Source organism: Rhincodon typus, chromosome 2 (assembly GCF_021869965.1).
Source record: "Rhincodon typus isolate 14 chromosome 2, sRhiTyp1.1, whole genome shotgun sequence".
NCBI lineage: Eukaryota > Metazoa > Chordata > Chondrichthyes > Orectolobiformes > Rhincodontidae > Rhincodon > Rhincodon typus.
In genome coordinates this window covers 34,205,068-34,217,305 of record NC_063333.1, presented here as the reverse complement: position 1 = coordinate 34,217,305, position 12,238 = coordinate 34,205,068, and the positions used below count along the sequence as shown (strand labels likewise).

Here is a 12,238-nt window from a genome sequence, read left to right as displayed (position 1 = left end):
GAAGGGTCTAGGCCCGAAACGTCAGCCTTTCTGCTCCTATGATGCTGCTTGGCCTGCTGTGTTCATCCAGCTCTGCACCTTGTTGTCTTGGATTCTCCAGCATCTGCAGTTCCTACTATCTCCCAGTCTTCCACCTGTTTGATTCATTTCACATGACATCAAGGAATGTTAAGTGGACTGGACACAACATCATTTACAAGCTCCAGTAGTGACACCACTACAGAGGGTTGTAACATAGATGGACATTGGCCTTTATGTTACATAGAAACGGAAAATAAGAACAGGTGTAAGCCATTTGGCCTTTGTGCCTGATTCATGATTTATTATGATCATGGCTGATCATTCAACTCAATAGTCTGTTCCTGCTTTTCCCCATGTGTTTTGATCCCTTTAGACCCAAGTGCTATATCGAACTCCTTCTTGAAATCAAACAATGCTTTGAGTGCTTTCTGAGGGAGTGAATTGCACAAACTCACCGTTTCTAGGTGAAGACATTTCTCCTCATCTTAATCCTAAATGACCTACTCCTTATCCATAGATTGCGACCCCTAGTTCTGGACTTCCCTGCCATCAGGAACTTTCTTCCTGCATCTACCTGTGTAATCCTGTAAGAATTTCATGGGTTTCCATGAGATTCTCCACCATTCTTCTAAACTCCAGTCAAATAATCCTAGCTGATTAATCTTCATCATATGTCAGTCCTGTCATCCCAGGAATCAGTGTGGTCAACCTATTGCTGCACTGCCTGTATAGCAAGAACATCCTCAGATCAGGAGACCAAAACTGCTCACAACCTTCCAAGTGTGGGCTCACCAAGGCCCTGAATAATTGCAGCAAGACGTCCCTGCTCTTGTACTTGTATCGTCTTGCTTTAAAGGCCAACATACAATTTGCCTCTTCACGGACTGCTGCACCTGAATGTTTACTTTCAGTGTTTCGTGCGTGAGGATATCCAGGTCTTGTTGCATATTCCCCTCTCTCAACTTATAGCCATGCAGATAATAAATCGCCTTCCTAATTTTGTTCCCAAAGTGTACTAGCAGTTATACTCCAGAATTAGTCATGATTTGCATGAGGTTATTCAAGGGCAGTTACAACTTTGGTGTCTACCCACCAATGTCAAAAGCTGTACAGGTGTGTTCTGTCCACTAAAAGATTACTTTTTACCTTATCTGTTTATTTTCAATCACCATCAAAATGATGGAAGAAGTCACAGGCAGTATGATTAAGTAACACACAAAAACTGCTCATTGATGTTTACTTAAGGATTAATAAAACTGCTTGGACTTGTTTCTTGTATCCAGCTTTATTCATAGTTCCTGAGGCATTAAAGCAGATCATGCTCAAATGCAACATGACCTACAGCATAGTAGTCTACAATACTGAGAAAATGTCAACTAGAGTCACCATATAAATGTGCTGGCTACCAGAGCTGGTCGGAGATAGAGTTTTCTGATAGCAAGCCATCATCTTTGAGGCACAAGTCATTGTATACCATGAGCATCCTTAGGAAGTTCCATGATACCCAGAACAACTACTATAAACATTCACTCCCTAAATCACCAGTGTAGTCTTGTTATAGAATGAAATGTACCAACTTGTCAAGGCTCTGTTAGCAGTAAGGATCTGCCTTCCTCTACCTAGAAGTATAAAGGATGCAGGTGTATGAAAGTACCATCACCAAGTCACACAGTATGTTAGCTTTGGTATATATCCTGTTGTGAAACATACTAAGGACAAGCTGCCCAGCTTGTGTTTCCTGTTCCAAAACCACAATTATAGAGAATTCAGTATGAAATGTTCTTCAGAAAAGCAATGACGGAAATAACTTCTCAATATTGTATTTCCTGAGCAAGCTATGTCTATCAAGACCCAAAAGACCATACAGGTAACACCATCAGATTGACAGATTTTGGAAGATTCTACACCTCATCCTTTTTTTTCTCCCCTTCAAGAGTAACCACCGTTGGCAATCACTGCAGAGAGATATGTTTGTTTTCCTTTCACCTGGAATGTATGCATGTTTTTTGTGCATGGTTTAAATTACTTACATGAGAAGCATTTATATTTTCACTTTACAAAATATGTGTGCTAACAAATCCTGCAACTTCCTTGTACGTGACCTGTTCTACAATAAATTGACAACTTTGTGCTTACTAAAGAAACCTGTTTTTTTTAAATTCTGTCTAATATAGAGAAAGAATATGATTTGCCATATTGGAACTTGAGAAAATATTTTAAAATTTATTTTGTGATCCATAGAGCAATTGGATTAGAAAAAGGCAGTGCACTCCTCCCAACTCATTTGTAAAATACCTAATTTCTTAATTGCCACTGGGTCAACATTCTGGAATTATTTGGTAGCCATGATGAGGAGATACCAGTATTGAACTGGGGTAGACAAAGTCAAAATTCACATGATACCAGGTTATTGTTTAACAGATTTATTTAAAATCACAAGCTTATACTGGGCAACCGGTTATTACCCATCCCTACTGCCCTTGAAATAGTAGTGGTGTGCTGTCTTCTTGAACCTATAAAATAGAATTCTAATTCATTATCATCCATTTAATGTTACCAACAAAGATGAGTTTTGCTGCTTTTATCTATTGTCTTAAAGTTTTGTGTTTTAAATCCCAAGCTTGGTGTCACATAATATCTTGTAACCTACTGCTTTCAGCTTATTGTTTCTGCACAGATGTGGAATTTGATCCTCTGGTCAGGTTCTTAATGTAAAGGAAACGTAAGATTAAATAACCTAAGTTTAAGATAAAACATGTTACTTAAAGTTATCAAGGGTTCTCTGCACACCACAGAATAGTAAAATTATTTATATATGATGATTTCCTGATATCAGCCAAGCTATCTGGGTAATTAACCAAGCAGAGAAGAGGAATGGGAGGAGATCTCAGGAGAAACGTTTAGTTCATTCTTTTATCCCATTGTCATCACTGCCTCAATATCTATATTAGCAAATTTACAGGAGTAGGTTTCCACAATAAGGAAATAGGGCATATTACTGGGGAACAGGGGTGGTAGGGGGAAAATGAACTAAAGTTGTGGTTAAAAAACAATAAAACATCTTGTATTTTTATGCACTATAATAACAGCTCAGCTACTATTAAACAGATTGACCCTTCATTCCCCAATTAATCTTATAGACATTGCTTAAACAATAAAGCTCTTGAAATGCAAGATGTTGGAAATATATTGCGAAATCTGTAATTTTCATCTTGGCTCCAGAATGATGTTTTCACATTCTTTTCAGCTCAGTCACATAATCCTGTACAATGTGCACTGTTAAAGACACCAGTTACCCCACTATGAACAGGAACATTTTAACATCTCAGCTTTCTCTAAGTTAACGCTTCCCTATTAGAAATAATGTCAAAATAACTAAACAGTGAAACAGTGCAACTAGAAACCTTTTAAATTAATTGTGAAATACTTGTCATACTTTATTATTTTCCTTCCAAAAATCTAAACAAAATACTGTATGGTGATCCATAATTATTGCTATCAGCACCTTGTACTACATGATATATGCCTTGACTATTTTAAATGACAATTATATTCAATATTTCAAACACCACTTTTTGCCTTCACAATCTTATTGGACCTTGAATGGAACTACCATCAGGTCCAGGTTTATAGGTAAGACAGATGAGTTAAGAGCATGTCTTGACATGTGGAATTGTGATATTGTTTCCATCACAGAGATGTGGTTGAAGGAGAGTCAGGACTGGCAACTCGACATTCTAGGGTATAGGATCTTCAGGAAAGACAGGGAAAGTATCAAATAGAAGATAGTGTTGTAAAGTGTCAGTTACTGCAATGAGCAGGGATGATATCTTGGCAGGGTCTTCTAATGAGGCTTTATGGATAGTGCTTATGAATAAAAAGAGGCAGTCTCATTGTGGAGCATTAATTATAAGGCCCAAACAGTCAGCAAGCAATAGAAGAGCAGATATGTAGACAATTCACTGAGGTATATAATAAAAATATGGTAATTATATTTGGGGATTTCAACTTCCCAACATTAATTGGGATAGTCATAGCATAAAGTAATTAGAGGGAGTGGATTTCTTGAAATATATTCAGGAGAGTTTTTAGGTCAATACATAGAGGTCAACAAGGTATGGTGCAGTACTGAACATAATTCTGGGGAGCGAAGCAGGTAGCTGAGGTGGGTATGATGACTCAGTGGTAAGGATTGCTGCCTCACAGCACCAGGAACCCAGGTTCTACCCTTGGGTGACTGTCTGTGTGGAGTTGTACATTCTCCCCATATCTGCATGGGTTTCCTCTGGGTGCTCTGGTTTCCTCCCACAGTCCAAAGATATGCATTTTAGGTGGATTGGCTATGCTAAATTGCTCGTAGTGTCCGGGGGTGTGCAGGCTAGGTGGATTAGCCATGGGAAATACAAGGTTATAGGGCTAGGGTAGGTGGGGTGGATCCAGGTGAAAGCTCTTCAGAGGAGTGGTGTGTACTCATTGGGCCGAATAGCCTGCTTCCACACTGTAGGGATTCTATGATTCTTCTATAATTCTATGAGTGGGGGAGTATTTTAGTGTTACAACCAGAAAACAGTACTAGTTCCCGTCTATCCTCTCAGGTTGAGACTTCCTTGAAAAACTCAAATACATTAGCCAGACACAATCTCCCTTTCAAGGAACCGTGCTGACTCTGGTTGATGCTTGATGTCAGATCAGCCATGATCCTATTGAATGGTTGAGCAGGTTTGAGGGGACGAACAGCCTCCTCTGGTCCTATTTCTTATGGCCTTATCTGCTACCACTGAATTATGGCCCCAGTGGGGTGGATGGAGCGGGGATGGATGTGGGGAGGATGTTGACTAGGAAGATGTTTAGAGTCTGTTCTCAGGAGCTTTATCCCAGTTGTTTTAGAAGCTGTTAGCCCATCTAGCCCTCACCCTAACCATTTTCCCTTTGCCACCTTCATGACATCTCAATTCTCCCATCCATTCACCATGCCCCCTCATAACTCCATGTTGCCTGCCTATATCCATCATGAGTAGAACTCAGGAGCCATGTGGAAATAAAGAAAAGAACCCCTTAACAATCCAATCAATTCTGTCACTGATTGTACACTTGATCATGAAAAACCTCCCATTTGTGAAACCAGTACAAAACCCAAATCTTGTCAAGTAGCTGAAATGTTATAAAACAAACAAAACTTATATTCAGTCGCTGCACCAAAATGGCTTATCCTTTAATGGCTTATTTAAATTGTCAATCAATCTGTAAACTCAGAAACCCTTGCTAAAGTAATGCTTCTGTAGTTTATTGAAATTCAGCCTAGTGTTGAATTGAAATAGCTTTATTGTCACATATACTCAGTGAGTATAGTGAAAAGTTTATATATTGTCACTACAACATACAACTAGTGACAACATATAAACTTTTCACTGTACTCACTGAGGTACAGCTTATTTAGTTACAAGATCTTAGAAAATAGAGAAATAAAATGTCCAACATTGCAGAAATAAAAGTCCAAAACAGCGGTCTTCTAACCCATATCTTGCTGGCACCTTGCCTCCATTCCACCCTGGCTCCAGACCATGCCGGGCCCTGGCTCAGATTGCACCGGGCTTCACCTTGAGGGTCGTGAGGCAGGAAGATCACTCCAGACAGTCATGTCAGAAGGCCGCCCCATGAGGCCGCTACACCAGGCAGGGAGGTCACCAAGCCAGGCCGGGAGGCTGCCATATGAGGTCACCGTGAAGGCTAGGTGGCTGCCATGAGAGGCCGGGAGGTCGTGACGAAGTCCAAGACGTTGCCATGAAGGCTCAGAGGCCGCCATGCCTTGCCAGGAGACTGCCACAGGAGGCCGGATGTTGACCGGAGGCCGGCAGGCATCACCGGAGGCACGCAGTCATCGCTGGAAGCCATTAATTTTGACATGCAAACAACTTTCGGTAAATGTCAACAAAGAACAATACTGAAACTGTGTAACAATTGTTCACTCTAACCTAAAGTAGATGACATATTAATCAAAACTCAGTAGCGTTTTTTAACAAAACTGTCATTAATAACTTATGCATGTTCTTTCCAAGTTTGAACACCAGAGATGTTTTAAAAATAAAGTGTGCATCATGACACTTAAATTCCTTATCTTCAAGAGTGTTCATGTCTACTCCATAAATTTGTGACTCCCACACTACGGGTTAAGAATCTTGTAAGAGCCAAAATGAGATGTGTTTGAACATAGGTAATCTGAACTCATGAAGGATATCTTTCTCCTAATCACAAAGTTGAGCATGTTTTTGAGCATCCGTACAGCACCTACCATTTTGAAAGGTCTGCAGAATCTTGCAAACTCTGTAAAAGTTCAGCCTTGAGTATCATTCTGGTTTCTTTCCTCTGAATGTTCTCCAGAATGCTGATTTTTTTTCTTTCTGTGTTTTGATAGTAATAGGCCCAAGTGTTGCAGTGTATTTGTACAAAAGCCTACTTAACCCAAGTAAATCAGTAAAGGACATGTGAAGGAATCTCTGCAGTACAGGGTAAGTGTGTCTCAGTTTTTCTAAAGTACAGTTAGTTCATCTGGTTAGTACGGGGAGTTCAAATAGTAAGTCGGGCGGGGCGGGCGGGGCGCGGGCGGGGGCGGGGGGGGGGGGGCGGGTGCTACTATTTGTTAGAAAGTAGTAACAGTAACTTTTAAGTAGCTCATTAAAATTTAACTTGTAAACTAATAGCCAGTAGAGGGTTAGTCATGTCAGTTGGTGGGATTTTGTGCTCCACCTGCCAGACATGGTCAATCTTGGATGCTGAGAGCATCCCTGATAATTATATCTGCAGGAAGTGTACCGAGCTTCAACTGCTCACCAAACAAATGGATCAGCTTGAGCAGCATTTGGAAACGCTAAGGAGCACACAAATGGTGGAGAGTGTTATAGATAGAAGTTATAGAAACATGTTCCTACCCAAGGTACAGGAAGATAGATGGGAGATCGCTAGACGGAGCAGGCAGTCAGCCAGTGCAGGAGTCCCCCTGTCAAACGAGTATTCCATTTTGGATACTGATGAGAGATGTGGCCCATCAAGTGACAGCAGCAGTAGCCAGAGCAATGGCAGCATGGCTGGCCCTGCTGTACAGAGGGGAGGCACAAAGTGTAGTAGAGCAATGGTAATTAGAGTTTCAATAGACAGGGGCACAGATAGGCATTGCTGTGACCATGAAAGAGACTCCAGGATTGTATGTTGCCTCCCTGGTGCCAGGGTTATGAACGGGTACAGGCATCCTGAAACAAGAAGGTAAACAGACAGAAGTCATTGTCCCTATTGGCACAAATGACATAGGTAGGAAGAGTGACAAGATCCTGCAACGACAATTCAGGGAATTAGGTAGTAAACCAAAAAGCAGGACATCTAGAGTTGTAATCTCAAGATTACTTCCCATGCCATGTGCAACATGGACAGAGTACAATTGAACATGTGGCTAAAGAGCTGGTGTAGGGGGGAGGAGTTTAAATATGTGGATCTTTGGGATGCCTCCAGGGAACGCAGAATCTGTACAAGAAGGATGGGTTGCACCTAAACTGGAGGGGCACCAATATCCTTGCAGGGATAGCGCCGCTCAGGAGAGTTTAAACTAGTATTGCAGTGGGTTGGGAACTGGAGCAGCAGGTTAATAAGTATAAAGACTGGGGAGGAGCTTGAATCTAAGGCAAATATAGCTAAGAGGAAGAGCAGTCAGGGAGAGATTGCAGAACTCGATGGAACTGGAGGCTTGACTATATTTGTTTCAATGCAAGAAGTATAACAGGTAAGACAGATGAAGTTAGAGCCTGGATTAATGCATGCAGTTATGAGGTTGTTGCTATCACAGAGACTTGGTGGAAAGAGGGACAGGATTCGCAGCTTAATGTTCTGGGATATCAATGTTTTAGAGCAGTTACAGGAGGAGGCAAAAGAGTTGGGGGAGTTGCATTATTGGTTAGGGATCATATCACAGTTGGATTGAGAGAAGACACCCTGGAGAGATCTTGCAGCGAGGCATTAGGGCACAGCTCAGGAATAGGAAGGATGCAGTCACAGTGCAGGGATTGTAGTACACATCTCCCGGCTGCCAGGAGGAGATACAGGAAGAGATATGTCATCAGATTCTGGAAAGATGTGAAATAACAGGGTTGTTGCAATCTGTGATTTTAATGCCCCCCTTATCAACTGGGACTCCCATAGTGCCAGGGGTTTGGATAGGGAGCAACTTGTTAGGTGTGTCCAGGAAGGCTTTTTGAAACAGTACGTGGATAGTCCATTGAGGGAGGGGGCCATATTGGCCTGGTATTGGGAAATGAGCCCGGCCGGGTGATCAAAGTATTGATCAAAGTGATCAAAGACAGGGAGCATTTTTGGAATAGTGACCATAATTCCGTAAGTTTTCAGATACCTATGGATAAGGACAAGAGTGGACCTTAGATGAAGGTGTTAAATTGGGGAAGGCCAACTATAGCCAAATTGGGCAAGAATTAGAGAACGTGGATTGGGAGCGACTGTCTGAATGTAAATCCACATCGGACATATGGGAATCTTTTAAGGACCAGTTGATTAGAGTGCAGGATAGGCATGTTCCTGTGAAAATGAAGGACAAGAATGGCAGGATTTGGGAATGTTGGATGACAGAGGAAATTGTCAGCTAAGTCAAAAAAAGGAAGCATACCTAAGGTCCAGGCAACTAAAAACAGACAAAGTCCTTGAAGAATATAGAGAAAGTAGGAAGGAGCTCAAATAGGGAGTTAGGAGGGCTAAAAGTGGTTATGATGTCCTTGGCCAGCAGGGTTAAGGAAAATCCCAAGGCATTTTATACATGCATTAGGAGCAAGAGGGTAGCTAAGGAAAGAGTAGGCTCACTCAGGGATAAAGGTGGGAGGTGATGTGTGGATCCAGAGGAATTAGGTGAGATCCTTAATGAGTACTTTACATTGGTATTCACCAAAGAGAGGAATGTTGAGGTTAGGGAAAGGTGCGTGAATACTATGGACAGGTCAACATAATGAAAGAGGAAATGTTGTCAACATGATCAAGAAGGAAGTGTTGGGTATCTTGAAATACATTAAGGTAGGCAACTTCCCAGGGCCAGACGAGGTCTATCTCAAGATACTGTGCGAGGCAAGGGAGGAAATAGCTGGGGCCTTGAGAGATATCTTTTCCTCCTCTTTGGCCTCAGGTGAGTTTCCAGATGACTGGAGAATGGCCAACGTTGTTCTTTTGTTGAAAAAGGGAAACAGAGATAATCAAGGTAATTACAGGCCAGTGAGCCTGGCATCAGTGGGAGGAAGCTGTAGGAGAGGATACTGAAAGACAGGATTTATTCACATTTGGAAGCGAATGGACTTGTTAGTGATAGGCAGCATGGGTTTGTGCGGGCAAGGTCCTGTCTCACCAACTTGATTGAGTTTTTCGAGGAGGTGACAAGTTTGATTGATGAAGGAAGGGCACTGGATGTTGTCTACGTGGAGTTTGGATAAGGTACCTCATGGCAGGCATAAAGCGGGTAGAGTCTCATGGAATCTGGAATGAGCTGGCTAGATGAATACAAAACTGACTTGGTCATAAAAGACAGAGAGGAGCAGTGGAAGGGTGCTTTCAGAGTGGAGATCAATAACTAGTAATGTTCCACGGAGATCAGTGCTGAAACTTCTGTTATTTGTAATATACATAAATGATTGGGAAGAAAGTGTGGGAGGTCTGACTAGTAAGTTTGCAGATGACACCAAAATTGGTGGAGCTGCAGATAGTGAGGAGAATTATCAAAGGATATAGTGGGATATGGATAGGTTGCAGATTTGGGCACAGAAATGGCAGATGGAGTTTAATCCGGACAAGTACAAGGTGATGCATTATGGAAGATCAAATTCAGTTGCAAATTATACAATAAATGGCAGAATCCTTAGCAGCATTGACATAGAGAGGGATCTGGGCATACAGGTCAACATAGGTGTATAAGGTGGTCAAGAAGGCATACAACATGCTTGCCTTCATCGGCCAGGGCATTGGATATAAAAGCTGGCAAGTTATGTCACAGCTGTACAAAATGTTAGGCCACATTTACAATATTGCATGCAGTTTTGGTCGCCACACTACCAGAAGGACATGGATGCTTTGGAGAGGATGCAGAGATTTACCAGGATGTTGCCTTGTCTGGGGGGGTTTTAGTTAAGAGGAAAGGTTGGATAAACTCGGAATGTTTTCGCTGGAAAGACGGAGATTTGGGGTGGGGGGGAGGTGTGATCAGACAGAGGTCTACAAAATTATGAGAGGCAGAGATAGGGTGGATAGTCAGAGATTTTTTTTATCCCCGGGGTGGAAATGTCAACTACAAGAGGGCAAGAGGGCACAGGTGAGAGAGGGAAAGTTTAGGGGAGAAATGAAGGGAATTTTTCACACAGAGGGTGGTAGATGCCTGAAACGTACTGCCATTGGAGATGGTGGAAGCAGGCACGTTAACCACATTTAAGGCATATCTTGATAGACACATGAACAGGAGGCAAACAGAGGAGTGGAAACCATGCATGGGCAGTAAGTAGCTGGTCTAAATAAGGATTAGGAATCAGTACAGGTTTTGTGGGCTGAAGGGCCTGTTCCTGTGCTGTATTGTATTTTGTTGTATAAAATGTTCGTTGTTTTATATTGCTATTAAGTATAAAACAGTCTCTTTTTCCTTTTCCTGTGTGTATTTGATACCAACTGAGAAGCCGCGCAGCACCTCCTCAGCACTGCTCAGGAGCATTAGCCTTGATTTTTGTTCACAAATCCTGAAGCAGAATTAAAATCTACAACCTCCTGATTTAGCAACAAGAATGCTACTTACTGAACTACAGCCGACACCGGATGGCTGTATTATCAGTGCATCCGTACCTCCTGATTTTGATTCCCTCATTGTTTTAGCTGTTTGAAATCTTGGTGAGTTTTTGCACAAAAGGTAATGGCGTCAATAGGATTTTTACTTTTGGAAAATGTATCTTTCATTCTTTTATAGTAAGTTAATGGGTTGGAATTTTCTCTAGAGGTGTACAGACAAGTTATGCCAAAATTCACTCTGGTTTTTAAACTGATTATGCAGATTACATAGAAATGTCTTGCCAGTCTTATTGACTTACAAAGGAATATAAAAACTGTCATTAGGAGGGCCCTGTTGTAGCACAGTGATAGTGTCCCTCTCCCTAGACCAAAAGTCCTAGGTTCAAGTCCCACCCTTTTCAGAGGTGTATAATAACAGATTGAAAAATAAATAGGTTAAACAAGCAGAAACCAGCATTAACAATTACTGCCTAAGGAAAGCCTGAAAAATATGTCATTTCTGTGAACATCTCTCTTTAGATCTGAAAATGAATATTTGAATCCATCAAAACATAATTTATGTAGATGTGGCACAACTTGTGTAAGAAAGTGCAATCATAGGAGCTTTTCGATTTTCACGTAACCCATTCCAGTGTCAAATTAGTTAAATCAAAGATCGGGTGCAGCCAGTCTCAGTAAAAATAAAAATAGTAAACTCAGAAAATATCAAATTAGAATATCAGAATATGACCTTGGGTGTTCATTTATATTCCATCCTGTACAATGTAAATTTGCAGTTGCATTCTCCCTTTTGTATACAGGGCACGGGTACGCTGAGGAGTATCAGAGAACATCAAGAACATAAAGAACATATGAAGTAAGGGAAGGAGGAGGACATTTATCCCCTCAAGCCTTCCCCACCATTCTATAATCAGGGCTGATCTCTCCCAAGCCTCAACTCCTCTTCCATTTCTCATCGATTTCAATTGCTTGATATTTCAAAAAAAAATTACCTCTCTTTTAAATACTTTGTGATCTAGTCTCCAAAACACCAAAACAGAAGGTAGAGAATTCACTACCTTCTGTGAAATAACTCCACAGAGGTTGGCATCCAGTCACTAAGTCACCGTTATTTACACGTGGAGAGTCCTTGACACTGATCCAGCTCCCTCACAACCAGCTCTCAGATTGAACAGGATGTCTGCCACTCCTGTTCTTATCTGTCAGCCAGGACTCCCTAATCAGACCAGATTAACAGCCCAAGTTAGGGTACTCCTATTCTATGAGGTCCACCTGGCTGATCTTGTTGCAATCACTGCACTCTGAAAGAAAAATTCCTTCACATCTCAGTATTAAATGATTGTTCACTTGGTCTGTAATTATGTACCTTCATTCAAGATTCCCTCACTCGTGGTAACATCTTCTCAACATCTTC

The 12,238-nt window shown here is 41.5% G+C and overlaps 1 long non-coding RNA gene across 1 annotated transcript in view; it reads left to right on the top strand.

Moving 5' to 3' along the window:
* Positions 1-11,989, top strand: part of LOC125486474 — a 25,400-nt gene extending 13,411 nt beyond the window's left edge. Inside the window, exons 2-3 of the long non-coding RNA XR_007265135.1 lie at positions 6,434-6,527; positions 11,625-11,989. This is a non-coding gene — a long non-coding RNA (uncharacterized LOC125486474). The remainder of the gene's footprint in view (positions 1-6,433; positions 6,528-11,624) is intronic.
* Positions 11,990-12,238: the final 249 nt, after the last annotated feature.